This window comes from Balaenoptera borealis (genome assembly GCF_965194805.1).
Source record: "Balaenoptera borealis genome assembly, chromosome: 16".
Classification (NCBI taxonomy): Eukaryota; Metazoa; Chordata; class Mammalia; order Artiodactyla; family Balaenopteridae; genus Balaenoptera; species Balaenoptera borealis.
The window spans coordinates 77,684,331-77,704,529 of NC_138872.1; the positions used below are offsets into that span (position 1 = coordinate 77,684,331).

The 20,199-nt window shown below is 44.7% G+C and overlaps 1 long non-coding RNA gene across 1 annotated transcript in view; it reads left to right on the plus strand.

Moving 5' to 3' along the window:
* LOC309612686 overlaps positions 1-15,773 on the plus strand; it is a 232,787-nt gene extending 217,014 nt beyond the window's left edge. The window contains exon 4 of the long non-coding RNA XR_014235340.1: positions 3,669-15,773. This is a non-coding gene — a long non-coding RNA (uncharacterized lncRNA). The remainder of the gene's footprint in view (positions 1-3,668) is intronic.
* The last annotated feature ends 4,426 nt before the right edge of the window (positions 15,774-20,199 follow it).

Below are 20,199 nucleotides of genomic sequence, written 5' to 3' on the forward strand. Positions count from 1 at the left end.
CTGTGGAGGACTTTTATTTATTTATTTATTTATTTATGGCTGTGTTGGGTCTTCGTTGCTGCGTGCGGGCTTTCTCTAGTTGCGGCAAGCGGGGGCTACTCTTCGTTGCGGTGCACGGGCTTCTCATTGCTGTGGCTTCTCTTGTTGCAGAGCACGGGCTCTAGGCACGCGGGCTTCAGTAGTTGTAGCTCACGGGCTCTAGAGCGCAGGCTCAGTAGTTGTGGCGCACAGGCTTAGTTGCTCCGCGGCATGTGGGATCTTCCCGGACCAGGGCTCGAACCCGTGTCCCCTGCATTAGCAGGCGGATTCTTAACCACTGCATCACCAGGGAAGCCCAGGAGGACTTATTTTTTTAGCCTTTCTTTTAATAAGTTTTTAAATATAGGTATTATAGGGAAAACTACAAAAATCAGTACTGTGTCACAATGATTTGAGAACACACAAAACCCTCCTAAGCACGAGCCATCACCCAGCACGCAACCTCTATCCTCTTCTCCCTCCAGGAAAGTAACTGATCCCCTGACTAGGATATAGAATATCTTAATAACTCTCTTGCTTTTCTTTATAGTTTTGCCACTTTAGCATGCATACTCATACACAGTGGATTTGTTTGCCTATTTCTTGAACAGTTATATAAAGAGAGTCATACACTATGTATCTTTTATATCTGGTTTATTTTGCCCAACATGATATTTGTAAGATGCATTCGTGTTGTAGCAGGTAGCAACACGTCATTTATTTTCATTGCTGTGTGGAATTCCATTGTATGGATTTTCTGTGGTGGATTTATTCATTTTGTTGTTGATGGACATTGGGATGGTTTATGGTTTGGGGATACAACCCAAAGTGCAGCTATGAATATACATTTTTGGTGCAAGCAAACACATTTCTATTGAACGCGCATGCATGTGTGTGTTGCCTAGGAGTGGGACTGACGGTGTATAGGGTGTGAGTGTATTTGTGATTAGTTGGCAATGCCCAACTCTCTTCCAAAGTGGTAAAATGGCAGTACCATGGAATAACTGATCTCAATGGATCTTCCATAGATAGTTCTTTGAAAAAGGTCTCAAAGCTCCCTCACGTCTTCAGCGGAAACAGTTTCCTGACCTAATATACACTGTCCTGCTTATTTTAGCAGCCCTACCAAACTGTTGGATGCCACATACATTCAAAGAGTGATATTGCTGTTGGATTAGAATAAGAACTACTTCTACTGGGGTCAGTTTGTTATATACATATACCAAATAATATAATTCAATATACCATAATATTTTATAATTATACTAAACAATAATAGTAAATATTATATAATACGTATGAATGTACCAAATAGTAAATAATACAATCACTGGCTACGTATATTGTCAGACTAGGTCTGTCTCACTTTCTCATTATGAAAAAATATTTAGCAGCAGCTAGCAAAGATTGTTATCTGCCCCAAACCCAGAGAAGGCAGCTTTCTGTTCTACTGGCTCAGTAGCTGACTCTTTCATTTAGCCTTGACTAAGAGGTAGAAATGTGCTCAACTACCCATATCCAAAACTCAGGAATTTGGAGTTATCCTTCCATCAGACTTGTTTTTGGCCTGAGAGAAGCAGGCCCAGGTCTAGGATCAGTACAAGAGTGAGGGTAGGTTTTCAAGATAGCCTCAAAAAAAAAAAAAACTAGAACAGCAAAAATAAAAGCTAAGCTACATAATGAACACCCTAAAAGAAAGCATAAGTGAAGCTCTTGGAAGAATTCTGCATCATGACAATTAAGGATAAAAGAGAGGAAGACAGGAAGAAAGCTTTCCCATGAAATAGATTTATTTAATGAAGTGGAAAAAATTAGAAATAAATAACTGCTTTAAAAAAATTAGAACCAAATGGATACTTATTATGCAATGGCAAAAGATAAAATAAATAAAATGAAAACATCATTATCGGAAATACGTTTGCTGCAAATATTTAGGCTATGGACCCTTTCCCTAGAGAAATGAGTACTTATAAATAAACATAATATTTTGAATTTAATTTTAGGAGATTCTGAAATTCTCATAAACTTCTGCTTGGAATGTAAAATAGTAAAACCACTTTGGAAAGCAGTTTGGCAGTTTCTTAAAAAATTAAAAGTACTCATGCGATGTGATCCATAGCTATTTACCCAAGAGAAATAAAACCATATGTCCACACAAAGATTTGTATGCAGATATTCATAACAGCTTTATTTGTAATGGCCCAAAACTCAAATCAACCCAAATGTCCAACAGCAGGTGAATGGATACACAAGCTGTGATTTATTGTATAATGGAATACTGCTCAGCAATAAAAGGGAATGAACTCTTGATACCTCTGTAAAGTACAAGAATCTCAGAAGAATTATGCCAAATGAACTATACTGCATATTTTCATTGATTTAAAATTCTAAAAAAAAGTCCAAACTCATCTGTAGTGACAGAAAGATCAGTGGTTGCCTGGCAAGTGGTCAGGGGTTTAGGAATGAAGAATTACAGAGACACAGGAAATTTTAGGGCTGACAGAGATGTTCATTATGTTGATTGTGGCGATGGTTTCATGGGTGTATGCAGACATCAAAAGTTATCACGTTGTATGCTTAAATGTGTGCAGTTTGTTATATGTCAGTAATTCCTCAATACAACTTTGTAAACCATTATGCAACACAGTCTTGACCACTTCCAATAACAGTGCACACATTTAACACCTGTTTGGAACACAATTTTGCAAGATGCATCATAAATTCTTACTATTACTGTTATTACAATACAGGTGAAATGTAAAAGAGTCAACCCAAATAGGCAATGATCGGGCAGTTTGTGGTAGGTGGTGTTATTCCCTGATTTGTCTTTTAGAGAAATGCCTGCTTGGAAATGTTACAGACTCACCTATCAGGGAGCACCCAGTTCTGTGGATGCAGCGTCTTATATCAACCATTTTGTTCATGTTTATCTGCAATCACAGATTGTTGTGTTTGATTGACCCTTTGTTCCTTGTGTTTAAAACCGAACAGCTAAGTTCTTTAATTACTCCTTTAGGGACAGTTAATACATTCTAAGTGTTTCCTAAGCTTGGGAAAGTGATTGAGTGTTTCTGGTTAATACTTTCATATTCAAGGTTAATTATTGTTTTTTGATGATATTTTAAAATTCATTAGCATCCTTAATAAAGTTGGCAACCATTGGTTGGTTAAGTGGACAAAACTATTAGTATGAAAGCTAGATTGTCAATGAAAGATAAGTCTATTCATTTCTTGGTCACAGACAACATGGGCAGACCCTATAAAATAAAAATTGCTTATCCTGAGTACCTTCTCTTTAACTCAGTGATATAAAAAAGTGCTGTAAACAGCCTGGAGCTTATTATTTCAGCAAGACTGAATAACCACAAAGAAGACAGGGCAAAGGACATTGAGTACAAAGAATTTGGAGAGTGGATGGGAAGGTAGCATAACTGTTCCTCATTGAATGTGATGAACTGCACATAGAAATTTACTGGAAGGGAAAGAAGCAAGAGAATGCAAAGGTTTTTGGCATTTCACAGACCTTCTCTGAACCTTAAATTTTAATGTTATCCTTAAAAAACGATGCATCCCTTGTTCTGGAAGGGAGGTGAGAACATGCAAACTTCACATCGGGCTTAAGCCGGCTCTCTGCTGATTGAATTCTACAGAAATCAGTAGAGATGCATTTCACAGTCTGGAGCGATCTCAGGGAGTCCTTCCCAAGAAGATGAGCGAAGAACTGGTGCATCCCTTGAAGAGGGCTAAAAGGGAGCAAAGCAAAGCTACAGACATTGAACTAAATTCAGGTAAGAATTTCTGACACCATCACTCAAAGCAGTGGATGTAATTAAGATAGAATGAAAATCATGGAACTGCTAAAACAGCAGAACTATGAAGATAAGGGTAATACCATTCCACATGGCTCCTTCCTGCCTTGCTTAAAAAAGTTATTTAGTAAACATCAACAGTGCTCATAGCATGTTAGGTAAAAATATGGGGAGAGGGAGAGAAAGAGAGGGAAAGAGAAAGTATTTGACTGTCATAGTTTACCTTGTCACTCTCCTGCTGAAAAATGGCTAATTGGCCCTTCACTGAATTAAAAACAGTAAATAAACACCTTAGCAGGGATAAAAATTTGTTCATATTCTGTCCCCAATTCACCCATTTCTCATTATATATCCTTCTCCACTATCTAGTCTTTGGATTTGATATATCAGGATAAGCATGGTACATAATCAATTACCCAGTTCCAAGTATTAGGTAGCAATACCAAACATTAGGTTCATTAATGCTAGTTGCTATCTCACACACACAACACACACACACACGCGCGCGCACACACACACACACGCGCGCACACACACACACCACTACCTCAGTGACTCAATGTAAAAAATCATCCAGCACTTCACCACTTCGTTCACGCAAAGTCCAGCCAAGATATTCCTGGTCGGGTGGCTCTCTGGACAGCTGTCCTCTAAGTATTAAATCTGACTCATACGTCTTCCATTTTGATTGACTATGTCCCTTAGAGTCTCTTTCCAGCCTTCTGTTCTCCTGACTCACTGGCCAAGAGAAAGCAAGTGAACAGTCTTTCAGAAGATTCTAGGGGCCAGCCCTGCAGGTGGTCCATACATCACTTTTGTCCACATTCTCTTGGTCAAAACTAGTCACATGAACCCATCTAGAAATGAGGGGATCCATCAGTGACGTGTTGCCATATAGCAAAACACCCCATAGCATAGCTCATGTACTTAGCTCACAATTCTGTGGGTTGGCAATTTATGCTGGATTTCACTGGGCTGACTCACACATCTTTTGGTTAGATTCTGCTTCTGGTGGTTGACTGGCTATTGGCTGGAACAACAGGGACGACCTGGCCATGAATCTCTCATCATCCACCAGGCTAGCACAGGCTTGTTCTGTGGCAGCTCAGACTTCTAGGAGTGGAAAGAGAGGAAGTTCCAGTGTACAAATGCTTTTCAAATCTCTCCTGGGCCAAAGAGAGAATGAATTTATGAATGAATGAATGAATGAAACAATCTGAAGAGTAAAAAACTAAAGTGTAAATCTCAAAATAAGCATGGTCTTTAACCAAGTAATAGCATTTCTGGGATTCCATCTTAAGAGAACAATCCTAAATAAAGGGCAAAGTGTAATTTTTAATGGTAAAAGTTAAAGACCTCATGATGCAAAGGTTATGTAACCCATTCAATGGAACATTACACAGATATTAAAATTGAGAAAACAATATAAAATTGATGTAATACATTGAATGATGTAATAACATCAAAACATCTATGATTTAATAGAAAGTTAAAAAGCAGGATAGTATATAACTATAGCAATGTTAAGAAAAATAATTATAATATAGAAGACTCCCATTAAAAAAGCTGAGCACAAAACACTAACAAATATTAACTGCACTTACCTGCGTGGTACATGCAGCGATAATTATTTAGTTTTGTTTTAATCTTCACTTTTCTTATTCTCTAAATTTTCTTTAAGGCGCAGTTCTTGTTTTTATGGTGAAAAATAAACATTAACAAAGTAAAAGCACTAACATAGTGTTTGCTACAGTGAGAATGGTCACCAGGGGGCTGAGGACTCAAGGCGGGGAGGAAGGAGGGTGGATCTGTCGGTACCCCGTCCCTGGCCGAGGGGCGAGATGTGTGACCAGTTCCATCTTTGCCACCTTCCTGTGTAATGATGGCGTTCCAGGTGGCCCCACCTGCCTCCGTGCTTAGAGACGCCTTCTTAGTGGTGGTGGCACTTTTTCTCTGAGTCATTCACACTGTCCCTCTGTCTCCTGCTGTTAAAGCGACTGGCTTTCCGACACGTTGGTCTGAGTTGAGGGCACCAAGCTTAGCAGAATCCCCACTAGCACCTGCGTGCTAATTAGCAAAAGGCACCCTTTGTGGGCAGAAAGAGCCCAGAGCCAGGAGGTGGCTGTGATGAGCAGACCCCGGGCTGGATTTCAGCACCCGCTCCAGCCACCCTCCTGGTTGCTTTCCCACCTCACCCCTGCAGGGTGCAACCTCGCTCTAGCACCCATGTATCTGGGTAAACCTAGTTATGTTTGAAGCCAATGAACTCAACGGAGTTCAACCAGCTAAGGTGAGATGTTCATTCCATGCCATCACTTCTACCTAACTCTGGATGTAAATGTTTGACTGCACTTAGACTTAAAGGTTCTAGAAGGTAGCTAGTGGGAAGCAGCCGCAGAGCACAGGGAGATCAGCTCGGTGCTTTGTGACCACCTAGAGGGGTGGGATAGGGAGGGTGGAAGGGAGATGCAAGAGGGAGGAGATATGGGGATATATGTATATGTATAGCTGATTCACTTTGTTATAAAGCAGAAACTAACACACCATTGTAAAGCAATTATACTCCAATAAAGATGTTAAAAAAAAAAACAAGGTTCTAGAAGGCAAGGACGACTTTATCAGAAACTTTACTCCCATAAACTCAGATCAGGGTGTTACACAAACCTTCCCAGTTGGCCTGCAAAATACTGTGTATTTAACTGCTCATGCAAACAGCAAGAAAGATTCAATTCATAGCATATAAAAGCTCGAAGGGAATTTTGTAAAACAATCGAGTTTATCTGATCATAAAGAAGACTAAAGACTTCAGGAGATTAATAATAATAGAAATACCATTAGAATGGTGATAAATAAAATAATAATAGTAACAAAATAATAAAGGACTAAAAGATGAAAGACATGACAAGTAAATAGAATGTGTGGTCCTAGATTGTATCCAGGACCAGAAGAAGAACAATTGGGAAACTTTGAATGAGGTCTGTACATTAGAAAACAGTGTTATATCAGTGTTAATGTCCTACATTTTGATCATTGTACTGTGGTTATGATAGATATAGCATTCAAGGAATCTGGATCAAAGGGATACAGGAATTCTTTTCACTGTATTTGCAACTTTTTCTTTAAGTCTGAAAAAAAAAGTAACAAACACACCCACACAAGCATAGTCCCTCCACATCATCTTACAGACGAGGACATTGAGCATCTTAGTCACTGGCTCAGAGTCAGAGGGCAAGTGGGCAGCGACAGAGGGAGATGTCTCCGCTCTGCCTCCTCGTCCAGGGTCCACCGTTTGCAACGATTCCGGCCAGTGAGGCCCGTGGATGGGAGGGTGCTCTTGGAAAATAACCCTCAGTCATTCTTTTTCTGAAGTCTTGGTCTACTCAGTGTGGTCAGACTTGGTTTAAAGGCTCCAGAAGCATGGGAAGGAGGGTAAGAGCCAATCCTGTGCCCCATCCAGGGCTTAGGCACCTCTGAGGACCAGTTCCCTCAAGGCACTGGGCTTTTAGGAAGTCTATAGTGTACTTGACATCCTTGCTGCCTGAGAGAAACCCTCAGAGGGGCTGTGTGGAGAAGGTCACTGCAAGGTCATTGGACAGCGGTCATTACAGTGTTCATCAGAGTATCTAAGGGACGCTGGAGCTGGACACAGAACTGGGATCTGCCAGCTTCTTTCAAGGGTTTTGCTCCCAGCAGGAGAGGAATCCAACTCACTGTACAAAATGGTAGTCCTTGCTCTTTACCCAGAAATGCATGCTTCTGCTAGATGAATGGCAAACGAGGGGTCCCGGTTGGGTGTCTCCATCTTTCCCACAAGTGCATGAGCTGGGGGAGAGGGGATGGAGCAGACTTCACCCAGATCACACAGACCTCCCCCTGAGGTCTTTCGGTGTGTGAGGCTGCAGAAGGCCAGGTGGCCTCGTCCAGTTCAGACCATGGAACCCAGATCTTGATAGGGTCTTTGGTTGGGATAAGGAGAGGCACATTTATTATAATAGCCGTGCCATTCATTCACAATGACTTGTTCTCCTGGGTCTTCAGGGGTCAAGCTGGTTTATTCTTAGGTACACCCGTCTTTGGAAAGCAAATGCTCCTTACTTAGACTGTCAACAAATATTGATGTTTTGAGCCTCCTTTCTACCTGGTGAACCCAATTCCTGATCGTGTGTGTGTGTGTGTGTGTGTGTGTGTGTGTGTGTACTGGCTCGTTTCCTGTTAGCCACACCATTTATAGGCACTTAGAGTTCAGCTTTTCCCCTTTATTAAATCAGTAGTTATTCCCCCCGTAGAGGTTCATCTTCAGAAAAATGTTGTCATCTCTCAACATCTCCTGTTTCCTCACCTCTTCTAGTTGTCCCTCCGGGTTTATCACCTTCAAAACATTTCTTGACTGAATTTTTTTAGTTGAGCTATGGAAGACACAGGGATAAATGCATAACTTTAATCGGTCTGGTTTGACTGTATTGTACAAATGTAGAATTTTCAACCATTGAGGGTATAACTGTACAGCCGTGCAGACCGTTCATTTACAAGTCCAGGAGCATGGAGCACGTAGACTCTAAGTGGTGCAATGTCAAAGCCCCAGGGAGAGGAACACATCAATCACTGCTTCTGGGTTCAGATCTGTCTGTGGAGAACTTGCTGAAGTACAGAGGCTGTTTGGACCCCTTCAGCGATCGCATGGCCGGATCACAATCCTTTCTGAAGGTCAGGATGAGGCAGCATGCTCTTGGATGGAAGTGAAGATGGACTGAGGCCGTCATGAGTGGCCTGTTGGTAGCATAAGGGGACATTGGTGGGGGACGTTTTCTGAGGACCCCACAGCCTTGCCCTTGGTGCTTTGAGTGTGGGTATTGTGCACCCAGGCGCCCAACTGGTGATGAGTGGAAACTCTGACAAACACGTGAAGGAATCAGAGCCAATAATAGTTCATGGGGTGCGCTGAGCGGTCTCTGAGGTGCTGGCTCCCCCCCCGCATCCTGGACTGACCCCCCAGCTCCCAGCCCACCAGCCGGCCCTGCACAGCCCAGAGCCCCTGAGGCCAGGACTAATTTCTCATCTTCCTTGCCTCCTTGAGGGGATTTCCCTGGATAGTCTGTGACTCTGAATCAGATAGGAATTATGATAGTAATAGACATTTATTGAGTGTTTACTTAGCATCTGGCCTCTAACTCTTACACCACTGCCCCACAGAGGTTGTTAACGCCACTCTGACCTTCCAGTACAATCAGTTTAATTTAAAAAATTCTATGGAGGGACTTCCCTAGTGGCACAGTGGTTAAGAATCCGCCTGCCAATGCAGGGGACACGGGTTTGAGCCCTGGTCCAGGAAGATCCCACATGCCACAGAGCACCTAAGCCCGTGCGCCACAACTACTGAGCCTGTGCTCTGGAGCCCACGAGCCACAACTACTGAGCCTGCGTGCCACAACTACTGAAGCCCACACGCCTAGAGTTTGTGCTCCGCAGCAAGAAAAGCCACCGCAGCCCGCGCACCGCAAAGAAGAGTAGCCCCCGCTCGCCTCAACTAGAGAAAGCCTGCGTGCAGCAACAAAGACCCAATGCAGCCAAAATAAATAAATAAATAAAAATTTAAAAAATTCTATGGAGTGTTTACCCTGTGTCGTCAGATCCTGCTGATTGTTTTATTTGTTTGTTTTTTTTGGCTGCACCACACAGTTTGCAGGACTTTAGTTCCCCGACCAGGGATTGAACCTGGGCCCTCAGCAATGTAAGCGCAGAATCCTAACCACTGGACCGCCAGGGAATTCCCAAGATCCTGCTGATTATTTGCCTCCAAAATTTTACTAAACCTGTTGCCTGCTTTCCGTCTCTTGTCCACCACCCTGGTCCATCCCTCGCCTCATCTCTGCCACCAGAACAATCAATGGTCAGGGTCACTTTGCCCTTCTCCAAATTACCCTCCAGCCCAAGGGATCTTCCAAAACAACAGACCCTGGAGAGGTACCCACTTGTCAAAAACTCTCCAGTGACCCCCCATCACCAACGTGACACAGTTCTGCTCATTCTCTGAGCTCACAAATCCCCACGAGGTGAGCCCTGCCTGGGTCCCCAGCCTCCTTTAGCGTCACCTACCACTTTGAACTTACGCCAAAAGCCATCATGCTGTTTCCCTTCCAACTGGAACTAGCTTTCTTCTTTTCCTTCCGGCTGGTTCTTTCCCACCCAATTTCAACATGGAGCTGTTGAGGTACCCAGCACACACACGTCTGTTCTAGGACTTACTCCTGAGCATGATAATGATCTGTTGGTGCATCCTTTTTAGACTCTGAACTGCTAAAGGCAGGTCTCTATCTTAATTGCCTTTGAATTACTATCTTTAGGAAGTAGCTAAACATGCTTTATAAAAGCCTCTTATAACACAGGTTACGTGTCCAACACTGCTTACAAACATTTCTTACAAACATTTCTACAATCTCCATGATAAATGTGCGCTGAACATATGGTGTGAGCTGCCTTATACACATAACCTTACTGTGTTAGGTGATCTTTTAGAAACATAAACCTGACGACACCTTCCCTGCCACCTCCTGGTCGCTCACCGTGCTGGGGCCGCACAAACACACCAAGCTCTGATCTACCCCAGTGCCTTGGGCGTGCTGTTCCCTTAGCCTCAGAGCCTCACTGGTGGACTCTTTGTCATGCAGGTGACAGCTCTTCTGTCACATCCTCAGAAAGCCCCTCTCTGATGTAGACTCTTCCTCCCTCCCCCAAGTCAGGAGTCACTGCCCCATCAGCCCTGTTCATTTTCATCACAGCATGTGTCTTAACCAGCTGTCTTGTTCCTTTGCATAAGTGCGGCCTCCCACTGGAATGAAAATTGCCCAAGAGCAGAGACTCACCTGTCTCGTCCTCTATCCCCTGAGCCCCGAGTACCTCCTGGCACACAGTCTCAGTGAATATGCCGAATATCTAATTTAGTCCTTCTTATAATCCCATGAGCTATGTGCTATTATGATCCTTATTTTACAGACGAGGGAAGAGAGGCTCAAAGAAGTTCAGTGAGTAGATTGTACAGCTATTCAGCTGAGACTCCAGGCCTGTTTGATGTTGTAGCCGGTGCTCTTTGTCTGACTACTGCACTAGTCTGTGCCTTACACTGAGATGGCATCCCAGTCTGGTGCGAGGCTGCACAGTGTCTCGCCCCCTCCCTGCCCATTCCTGAGCAGGAGGAGGAATTTCTGCTTCTCTGCCCTCATCCCTCAGGCTTTCTCTCCCTCCTCTTCTGCTTGGCTTGGCTGCACACACACTCAGAGCTGCCTTAGGCCACTCCACAGTTTGGTCAGACTTCCTGTCGAAGTCAGGATACCTGGCACTGTGTCTCCTACCTCCAAGTCCTGGACCACTGTGTCCCCTTCTAGTGCTAGCGTTTCCCAATGGCATGTGTTCTCTGATGCCTGTTCTGCCCCTTTAAAATGAAGTGTACTTTTGAGAGGACAAGGGGCATCCTGGAGGCTAGGCTTTGGCATGTGTTTAGGGTAAACCTGATAGCATTTGCATTGATGATCAACTCCCTTCTTGCACAGAATGGCTGAATGCCACAGCGTCAATCCTGTATTTGATCTCTACATCACAGACTCTAAGTTTGTTTTTCCTCTGGAGACTGAGATCTCAGTTTTGATGATGGCCTTTTTCCAGCTTCCTCACCATAGAGAAAACAGTCTTAAAACCATTCAAATGTTTATTCGTTTCACACATATTTCTAGCCCCAACAGTATCTACCAAGTATGCTAAGTGACATCGATGTGTAAGATAGGACCAGTCTCTCCTCACTGCCATGGTCGCCAGGGATGGGAAATGTATAATGCCTTCCCCAAGGGAGTAATCATTTTTATTTTCACCCTTGTACTAGATCACTCACTCCACCATCTTGACCTCTTAAATTCAGCAGAGCTCCCCTATGACCATGAAGAACACCCGAGGTTGCGTGAGAAACATTAGCTGGTGCATAAAGCTGTCAAACTCCCAAGAAGAACTGGCCCAAAGCAGACACTCCACAAGACAAAGATGGAGGAGCACGCAGGAAATGAAAGGAAGCATTTTTCACCTTCCAATGTGGAAGAATGCCCAGTAACAGAGCCAGAAAAAGACCCAAGGAGGTCAATCAAGATGACTTGACATTCAAGTCAAGGTAAATTAGGTGGAGGGGAAAGAATAAGGAAGAAGAACACAGAGATCAAAAGCCCAACTCCTATACCCAGATGTGATGACTGCGTTTAACCTGGGGGCCACAGAGGCTGCCCCTCCTACCCATGACTTTGGGGTAATGAGGGAGGTGGGAGCCACCAGGTAGGAGGGCTTCTGCAGTGCAATCAGCTAATTTGGGGGCTGTCCTTTTTTTTTTCCTGCTCCTGAAGCCTATGCCTTAACTTGCTTAGGCTTGCTGCTTTAGACTCTCCTTGGACCAGCTGGCTTGCACCGGAACAGAGATCATAAAAACTGTCAACGTCAAGTGATTAAGATCTGTGATTTTAAAGACTTTTCTCTTCCCAGGTTTTGCCACATTCAATTGACATTTTCACTCTACGAGGCGAGGATGGGAGAGCGTAGGGGCCATATAAGAGCAGCACGGACTCCACTGCATGGGGCTTGAGCAAGAATTCTGAGACTGCTTCTTAAACATTCCCTGGCTTTCTGTGGTCCTTTGCCTCAGATTCCCATCTGATTAGAGGAGGCATCTGCCCTCCCTGATGAATACCTATTCTAAGGTCCAGAATTTTTGTTTTGATAGAATCTCACTTACATGCAAGTTTATACATCGATCCTATTTTCAGGAGGTAATTTTTACACTTGAAAGGCCCACTTTCACATCATGCTGGTGGTTCGAAAGCAGAACCAGAGCATAAAAGAAAAAGAGAGAGAGACGAATGTGTCTTCTTCAAATCCACTTCTTGGGGCCCAAGTCTCCAGAACAGCATTGTCAATCAGGAAGATAAACACAAGATCTGTGCTTTTTCCCTTCAAGGAGCCACTGGTGAGTGACCTCAGTGGAGGGCTGCAATTGGCTCTTCCCTTCTAGGTGTCCTGTCTGTAATTGTCAGTAATGCCAATTCATTAGGTATTTCATTAGCTAAGCTGAAAACCTATATCCTGATCTTTAGCTGAAAACATCTCTGAATTAGATCATGAAAATTAGAATAAAACTCATTCACCAGTGGCAATTAATGAGTCATGACTAACTAAGGAAGAGGGAGTAGGGCGGGAGAGAGTGGCTCTCCTTCCACGCTGCTGATAGTTAAGAGGAAGGGAAATTACACCGCATTTTGTGAGTTTGCTGGAGCATGAAACCATCACAGCTGGGAGCCACCAGACTTCCTGACCCAGCTCCTGGGCTTCTGGGTACCGCCTTCCTTTCAACATTCGAGGGGAAGAATCCCGAATGTGGGTAGTGGAGAATCATCCTCAGGGTGGAGACCCAGCCCTCAGTTGGTGGTGTTCTTTGCTGGTGTGCCAAGTAGAAGGCTCTTTATCTTCTATTAGGTATGGAGGAGACAACCCCAGAGGTATGACTCCAATTTGCATCTCCTTCACAAAGGAAACTGAGGCCTGAAAAGTTAGGTGGCCTGTCCCTGGTTACACAAGTAATGTCCTGAAAGATGGGGACCCCAAGTCCAACCTCCCGACTCCAAATTCAATGCTCTTTCCTCTAAACCATGATGCCTGCCAACTTTTAGGCAACAATCCATGCATCATTTAATACCTGCTCTATGGGAGGTGGTGGGCAGGTGATACAGACAGAAAGAAGGGTAACACATGGTCCCTGCCTTTCGAGAGTAAAGTATAATGCGGGGATACTGTCAGGCAACAGGCATTTAGAAAACAATGTGCCCCAAGAGAGGTAGGCAAACAGTACCCTTAGCATATAGAGGTCACAACCTTTTACTGCCTGGAAAAGTCTAGGAAGGAAATATTTCAATAGAGATTTTAAGCATGAGATCATTAATTTGTGTCTGAGATTGGATTCACCCTATAAATAGACTCTAAAAGAAGGAACTGAGAGCAAGAAGTTTATTTGGGAAGGACATGAACCACAGAGAGAGAATAAGGAATAGATAAAGGGAAGAAAAAGCAACCCATAAGGATGTATTATTAAGTCAGCTATCACAGTTTGTGCATAAACTCTGGTAACAGGTACCAAATGAGTGTCTCAGAATTATCTCACCTGATGGGTGAGGGAGCTGGGGTATTTATGCACCCACTCCCAAGTCAGGGTTGAGTTCCACTCCTGATGAGGAATGTTGAGTGCTCGGCACTTTCAGCCCTCTCTGGCTTGGTGAAAGCCTCAGGCACAGACATAGACCCTGACAGTTGCAAGGCTGCCAGATACATGAACGTGTGTAAGGTCTGAGGGTTATAGATGAGGCACTGGCAGCGTCCGCTCCAGTGGGCAGAAGGGGCTGGCCATTGCCAGCAATGCAGCGGCAAGGGGGCTCCAGGGAGCATGGTGTGTTGAGAGCAAAAGAAGTAGAAAAATATTTGAAGCCTAAATTGCAGGAAGGAGAATGGGGGATGACAAGGACAAATGGGTATATAGGTGAGAGCATGGGGCTCTTTTGTGTCTTGTTTCATAATCTGAATGGTTCATATTCTGTTGTCCTGGTTGATTGGGTCTAAGACAGAGTAGGGAAGGGGTCTAGGATGGTTGTTGAATTTCTGGAAAAGGGTTTGGAGAAAGAACTTGCCCATATCCTGGAGCAGCACAGACCAAGTCTTACGCCATGCAGTTCTGATGGGATTGGGTCCCTAAAGGAGTGTTTTGGGCCATTGAGCCCCAGGAGGAGGGAGCAGGTGCAGGTCACTCTCCAGAATCCCCAGGCCTGAGCAGACAGCCGTTCATGTCTAACTCACTCCACCTAGGTCTCACAGCAAGCCTGGGGCCTCAACAACTGTCCCATGTCACAGATGGGAAACTGATGGGTTGCGGGAGCTGCTGCCTCTCTCTCCCACTCCTCGACCCCCTCGAGACCCCACTTGGCCACTCTCACAGGTCCCTCCTCCCTGTGCTCCCTTCCACCCAGGTATCTCTCTGCCCAATGACCTTCCACCAAGACCTCATTTCACTGAAAACAATATTCGCTGCCCTCTGAACTTCTTAGAGTTTCTGCCTGTTTCTCTTTTTTTTTTTAACTTACATCCTAACTTGTCTCCTGGGCCTCAGTCTCCAGCCCTGGCAAATAAGAGGATTACGCTATGTCTGTAAGAGTCCCTAAGCTTTGGTATTTAAGTGCTTGCTTCTCTGTAGTCACATCAAAAAGACGGCGATGCAGTGGAGACGCAGAAGAGGGAATGACCCCATCTCCTTTGACAATCGGGAAGCCTTTATGAAGCTGTGTCATTTTAGACAGAGACACGGGAAAGGTAGGACTGCAGTGGGAAACCAAGAGATAGAGAAGAGGTTACATACGCCCGGAGGGAAAGGAAGTGACCAGATGATATCTAGGGTCCTACCCAAGCATGCAAGTTCATGATTCTGGGTTCCTATGGATACCTAGGAAACAAGTAAACACAAATCTCTAGCAGAGTGCTCCCAGAACTTCCTGTGGGTGAGGAGGTCAGCAGGTGACAATGACGTCATTTCTGAAACTCAGTAGCTCCAGCCTCTGTCCCACCTGAGTCCTGCTCTAGAGCTGAGAAGCCACGGGAGGTTGTTTCTTAACCATCAATGAGTTTAACTTGCATGCAGTTTTTCAGGATTAGAAAAGACTCCTCTGACTATGAGCTTTAGTCCCCTGACAGTTAGTAGATGCTCAATAAATTCCAGATGATGATTGTAATAATATTGGTTTGTCTATAGAATTTCATGGAGAAATTCTATATAGATTCATCTACAGAATTTTCTGGAGACTTATGAAAACAAGTGAGATGATCCCCTGCATAAAATGATGTAGGAGGAGCCCTGCCCAGAGGCTGGGAAATGCGCTGTTCAAGCTACGGAGCAGAATCTTGATGTGTGGTCCCTGAGCCGGCAGCATCAGCTTCACCTGGAAGAGGGGTAAAAAAATGCACGCTCTCAGGCTCCACCCCAGACCTACTGAGTCAGAAACTCTGAAGGTGGCGCCCTGCTCTCTGTCTTAACAAGTCCTCCAAGTGAGTCTTGTGCTTGCTCTGGTTTGAGAATCACTCTTTATTTTGAGGAATTTATGTAATGCCTCTGTATAAATGGATTTTACTCAATTTATTCAGAAAAGAAAGGAAGGGGAAAGGGAGAGGGAAAGGGAAGAAGAAGGAGGAGGGGGGGGGGAGAAGGAGGAGGGGGAGAGGGAGAAGGAGAAGAAGAAGAGGAAGAAGGAGGAGGAGAAGGAGAAGAAGAAAGAGGAGGAGGAGAGAAGTTCTCTGGAGTTCCAGAATGACCCAGCCGAAAGACCAGGTATCACTGAATCTGTCATTAGAGAGGAAGAGTTGGCCAAGGAGTGAAACAATAAGTACAAGGACAGCAATATGGCTTCCAACCCCTGATCTGCAGGCAGTAAGCTTTGTCATTGTAGCCACGTCACTCAGCCTCTCTGAGCATCTGTGAGGTGAGGGCTCCGCCCACGTGCTCTCCGGGAACGCATCCAGCCTGCCTGCCACTGCGCACAGGGTAGATGAGGATTTGCCCTCCGCCTCCATAAATAGAACCAGCTCCTATTTGCCTAGAGTGATGGCCTCCTCGTGCTCTGGGTCACAAGGGTCATCTTAGGAGCCTGCCGCCCTCAGGGCGAAATCACAGGGAAGGAGAGTGGACCCCTCCCCCCAGCTGTGTCCTGACCTAATGGCTCCCTCTTTCAACTGACCACCCAAAGCACCCTGGGTCTGTGCTACTCTTTCTTGAAAATTGAGATCTAACTCACATTCTGTAGAAGTCACCCTTTTTACGTTATCACCCCAAAAAGAAATGCTGTACTCACTGGGCAGTTACCCGCTATGTCCTCCTACCCCAGCTCCTGGCACCACTAATCTACTTCCTTTCTCTATGGATTTGCCTATTCTGGATGTTTCACACCAATGGAATCATATAATATGCAGCCTTTATGTCTAGCTTGTTTCATTTAACATAATGTTTGCAAGGTTCATTTATGTTATAGCAAGTATCCAAATGTCATTCATTCTTATGACTATAAAATACTCCATTGTATGAATAAACCACATGTTATTTATCCATTCATCAGCTGACAGACATTTGTGTTGTTTCTAATCTTTTGGGTATTCAGAGTAATACTGATATAAACATTTGTGTGGCACATTTTGTGTGAACATAGTTCAGTTCTCCTGGGTGTATATCTAAAAGCGGAATTGTCATTATAAGTTACCTTATAAGTGGAGTTATAAGGTAACTCTACCTTTAACCTTTTGAGAAACTGCCAAAATTTTTTCCAAAGTGGCTGCACTATTTTAAATTCCCATCAGCAATGTATGCGGATTCCAATTTTTCCGTATCCTTGCCAACACTCATTGTTTCTGTCTTTTGAGAATAGCCATCCTATGGGTGTGAAGTGGTACCTCACTGTGGTTTGAATTTGCATTTCCCTAATGACTGGTGATGTTGAGCATCTTTTCATGTACTTATTGCCCACTTGCTTATCTTCTTTAGAGCAGTGTGTATTCAAATCCTTTACCCATTTGTACATTGGGTTGTCTTTCTATTTTTGAGTTGTAAAAGTTCTTTATATATTCTGTATACTAGACTTTTATCAAATATATGATTTGAGGGACTTCCCTGGTGGCACAGTGGTTAAGAATCTGCCTGCCAATGCGGGGGACACAGGTTCAGTCCCTGGTCCGGGAAGATCCCCCATGCCACGGAGCAGCTAAGCCTGTGTGCCACAACTACTGAGTCTGTGCTCTAGAGCCCACGAGCCATAACTACGGAGCCCGCATGCCATGGCTACTGAAGCCCATGTGCCTAGAGCCCGCAACAAGAGAAGCCACTGCAATGAGAAGCCTGTGCACCACAATGAAGAGTAGCCCCTGCTCGCCGCAACTAGAGAAAGCCCACGTGCAGCAATGAAGACCCAACACAGCCAAAAATTTTTTAAATATATATATGATTTGAATACATTTCCTTCCATTCTGTTGGTATCCTCTGAAGTAAAAAAGTTTTAATTTTGATGAAGTCCAATTTTTTTCCCTTTGGTTGCTTGTGCTTTAGGTGTCATATCTAAGAAACCATTGCCTCATCCACAGTCATGAAGATTTACACTTAAGTTTTCTTCCTAGAGTTTTATAGTTTCAGCTTTTACACATAGGTCTTTGTTCCATTTTGAGGTAATTTCTTGTATAGGATGTGAGGTAAGTGTCCAACTTCATTCTCTGGCATGTGGCTATCCCGCTGTCTTAGCATCATTTATTGACGAGACTATTCTTTTCCTACTGAATTCTTGTGCCACTCATAACTCCTTGTAAATCCTGCCTCCTGTGATTTACTCCTTTGTGTGGGTTTCTCCAGTTAATGTGGCTAAATGGTCAGTCCACTGAGGGCAGGAACTGGGGACAAATCTTTAGCTCCCCCATGAGGGCTATTGAAAGCCTCTGTGTGCACGCATTAATTGAGTGAGTCATTCTGGAAATTGCTGCAGAGTGACGCCTCCCTTCTAAAAATGTTTCACCTAGAGGCCCTAAGTTTCCTAATAGCCCACACCAACATGAATTTAGTTTAATGACGTTTAATAAAGTCCGACCCAGAAGCAGACACAGGGAAGAGTGGAGGACAGTGGCTTCAGATGAATTTGTGCTCCAAACCTGATGGGACAGCCCGTGAGTGCTTCGTGGGGAGGTCCTGGCAACCTGGTCCCTTCATCCTCACCCCCCAACTGCTCAGAATGATCCAGAAACACCAAGGAGGATGGGCCTTCCCACTCAGCCAGTGAGATCAAGGAGGGAGAGGAGATTTAAAGGCTGTGCAAGGGAGAGCCAGGCAAGGACAGGGGGGAAAAAGTATTCAGAGGCTGAAGAGCCTGCCAATAGAAAGGCCTAGAGAGACACAGACATGGAGGGCAAAAGGGGGTCATGGCGCCGGCGACCTGAGAGCTGATCATCACTCAGCTGCTCGTGGAGGGTAGGTCCCCAGACCACCTACCTATATGGGAAGCTGCCCTTGGAAGGCCAACTGACCAACAAGGAAAATAATAGCAGCCTTTGCCTATTCCTGGCAACACATTGTTAAAATAATGGGTTTATGTTTCAAAGGTTACTTTTCCCCGTGTTTGATCAATAAAATGTTCTTTAGATCAATACAAGTGTAATTTTCGCTGCTGGCAGCCATTTACAGCGTACCGTGTAGGAGTCACTGCCCAGCGAGCTCCGCTCGGGAACGTCTTCCGAGCGCGGGGCTCCACTAGCAGTGGGTTGTGCTTGAGAACAACAAGGATAAGCAAATAAGATTACCAGCCAATAAGCTAGATGTTGGCACCAACGTCTTGGTGTCTGCATTCATCTCTTCAGCTCGAGGCTTTCAGTAGAAAGAATCTGGCTCTCCTAAATTTGTTTTTAAAATGAGATAATAAGAAGAGTGGAATTGCTGATGTTTATTCGGCACTTGCCATGTGCCAGAAACTATTCTAAGTGCTTTCTGCAAATTAACTCATTTGAATCGGTCATAAACCCAATGAAATAACCCCATTATCACCTTCGTCTTATTGATAAGGATATTCAGGCACAGAGAGGTTGAATAACGGGCGCCAGGACACAGAGCTGATAAGGAGCCAGGCTGGGATTCGAACCCAGGAAGTCTGATGACAGAGGCTCTGAGCGCTGTACTGAGCCCTCCCTCAGTCTGCGTACTACCTGTAGTCCCTGATACTCACTTATTAGATGCTCACCACACGCCACACCTGCCAGGCACCGTGCTTTGTACTTTCACAAGGTGTATGTTCTTCATTCCACTAAACCCTTTTTCCATAGGTGAGAAACTGAGGCTAAGAGAAGAGCAGTAACTTGCCCAAGGTTTTATTGCCAGGAAGCAGCAGAGCCAACATTTGAAGCCAGGCCTCCTGAGACCCCTGCTGCTGGGCTTTACCCTCACCTTCAAGAAGGCAGGCAAAGGGAGCTTCAGCAGCCACCTGGTGAAGGAGCAAGGACGCCCACCAAGGGAGCTCAGAATGAGGGAGCAAACCCTCGGGGGCGGACTAAGTCCCGCGGACCCCCAGCAACGCGAGCGTTCAGCCACAGGACTGCTTAGGGAAAGCCCACCCGACGCAAATCCCTGCTCATGCTGTGGCTTTGCTGTACACCTGCTGGTGGATCTGAGTGTCTCACTGGGCTGAGCGACAGATGAGCCTGAGTCTGGTTTTCAGACATTCTCTGAGCCCTTGCTTTTACCGCTGGCACAGGCAGGCCTCCGAGTGCATGTGACTCCGGATGCTGCTCTGCTTTCTCG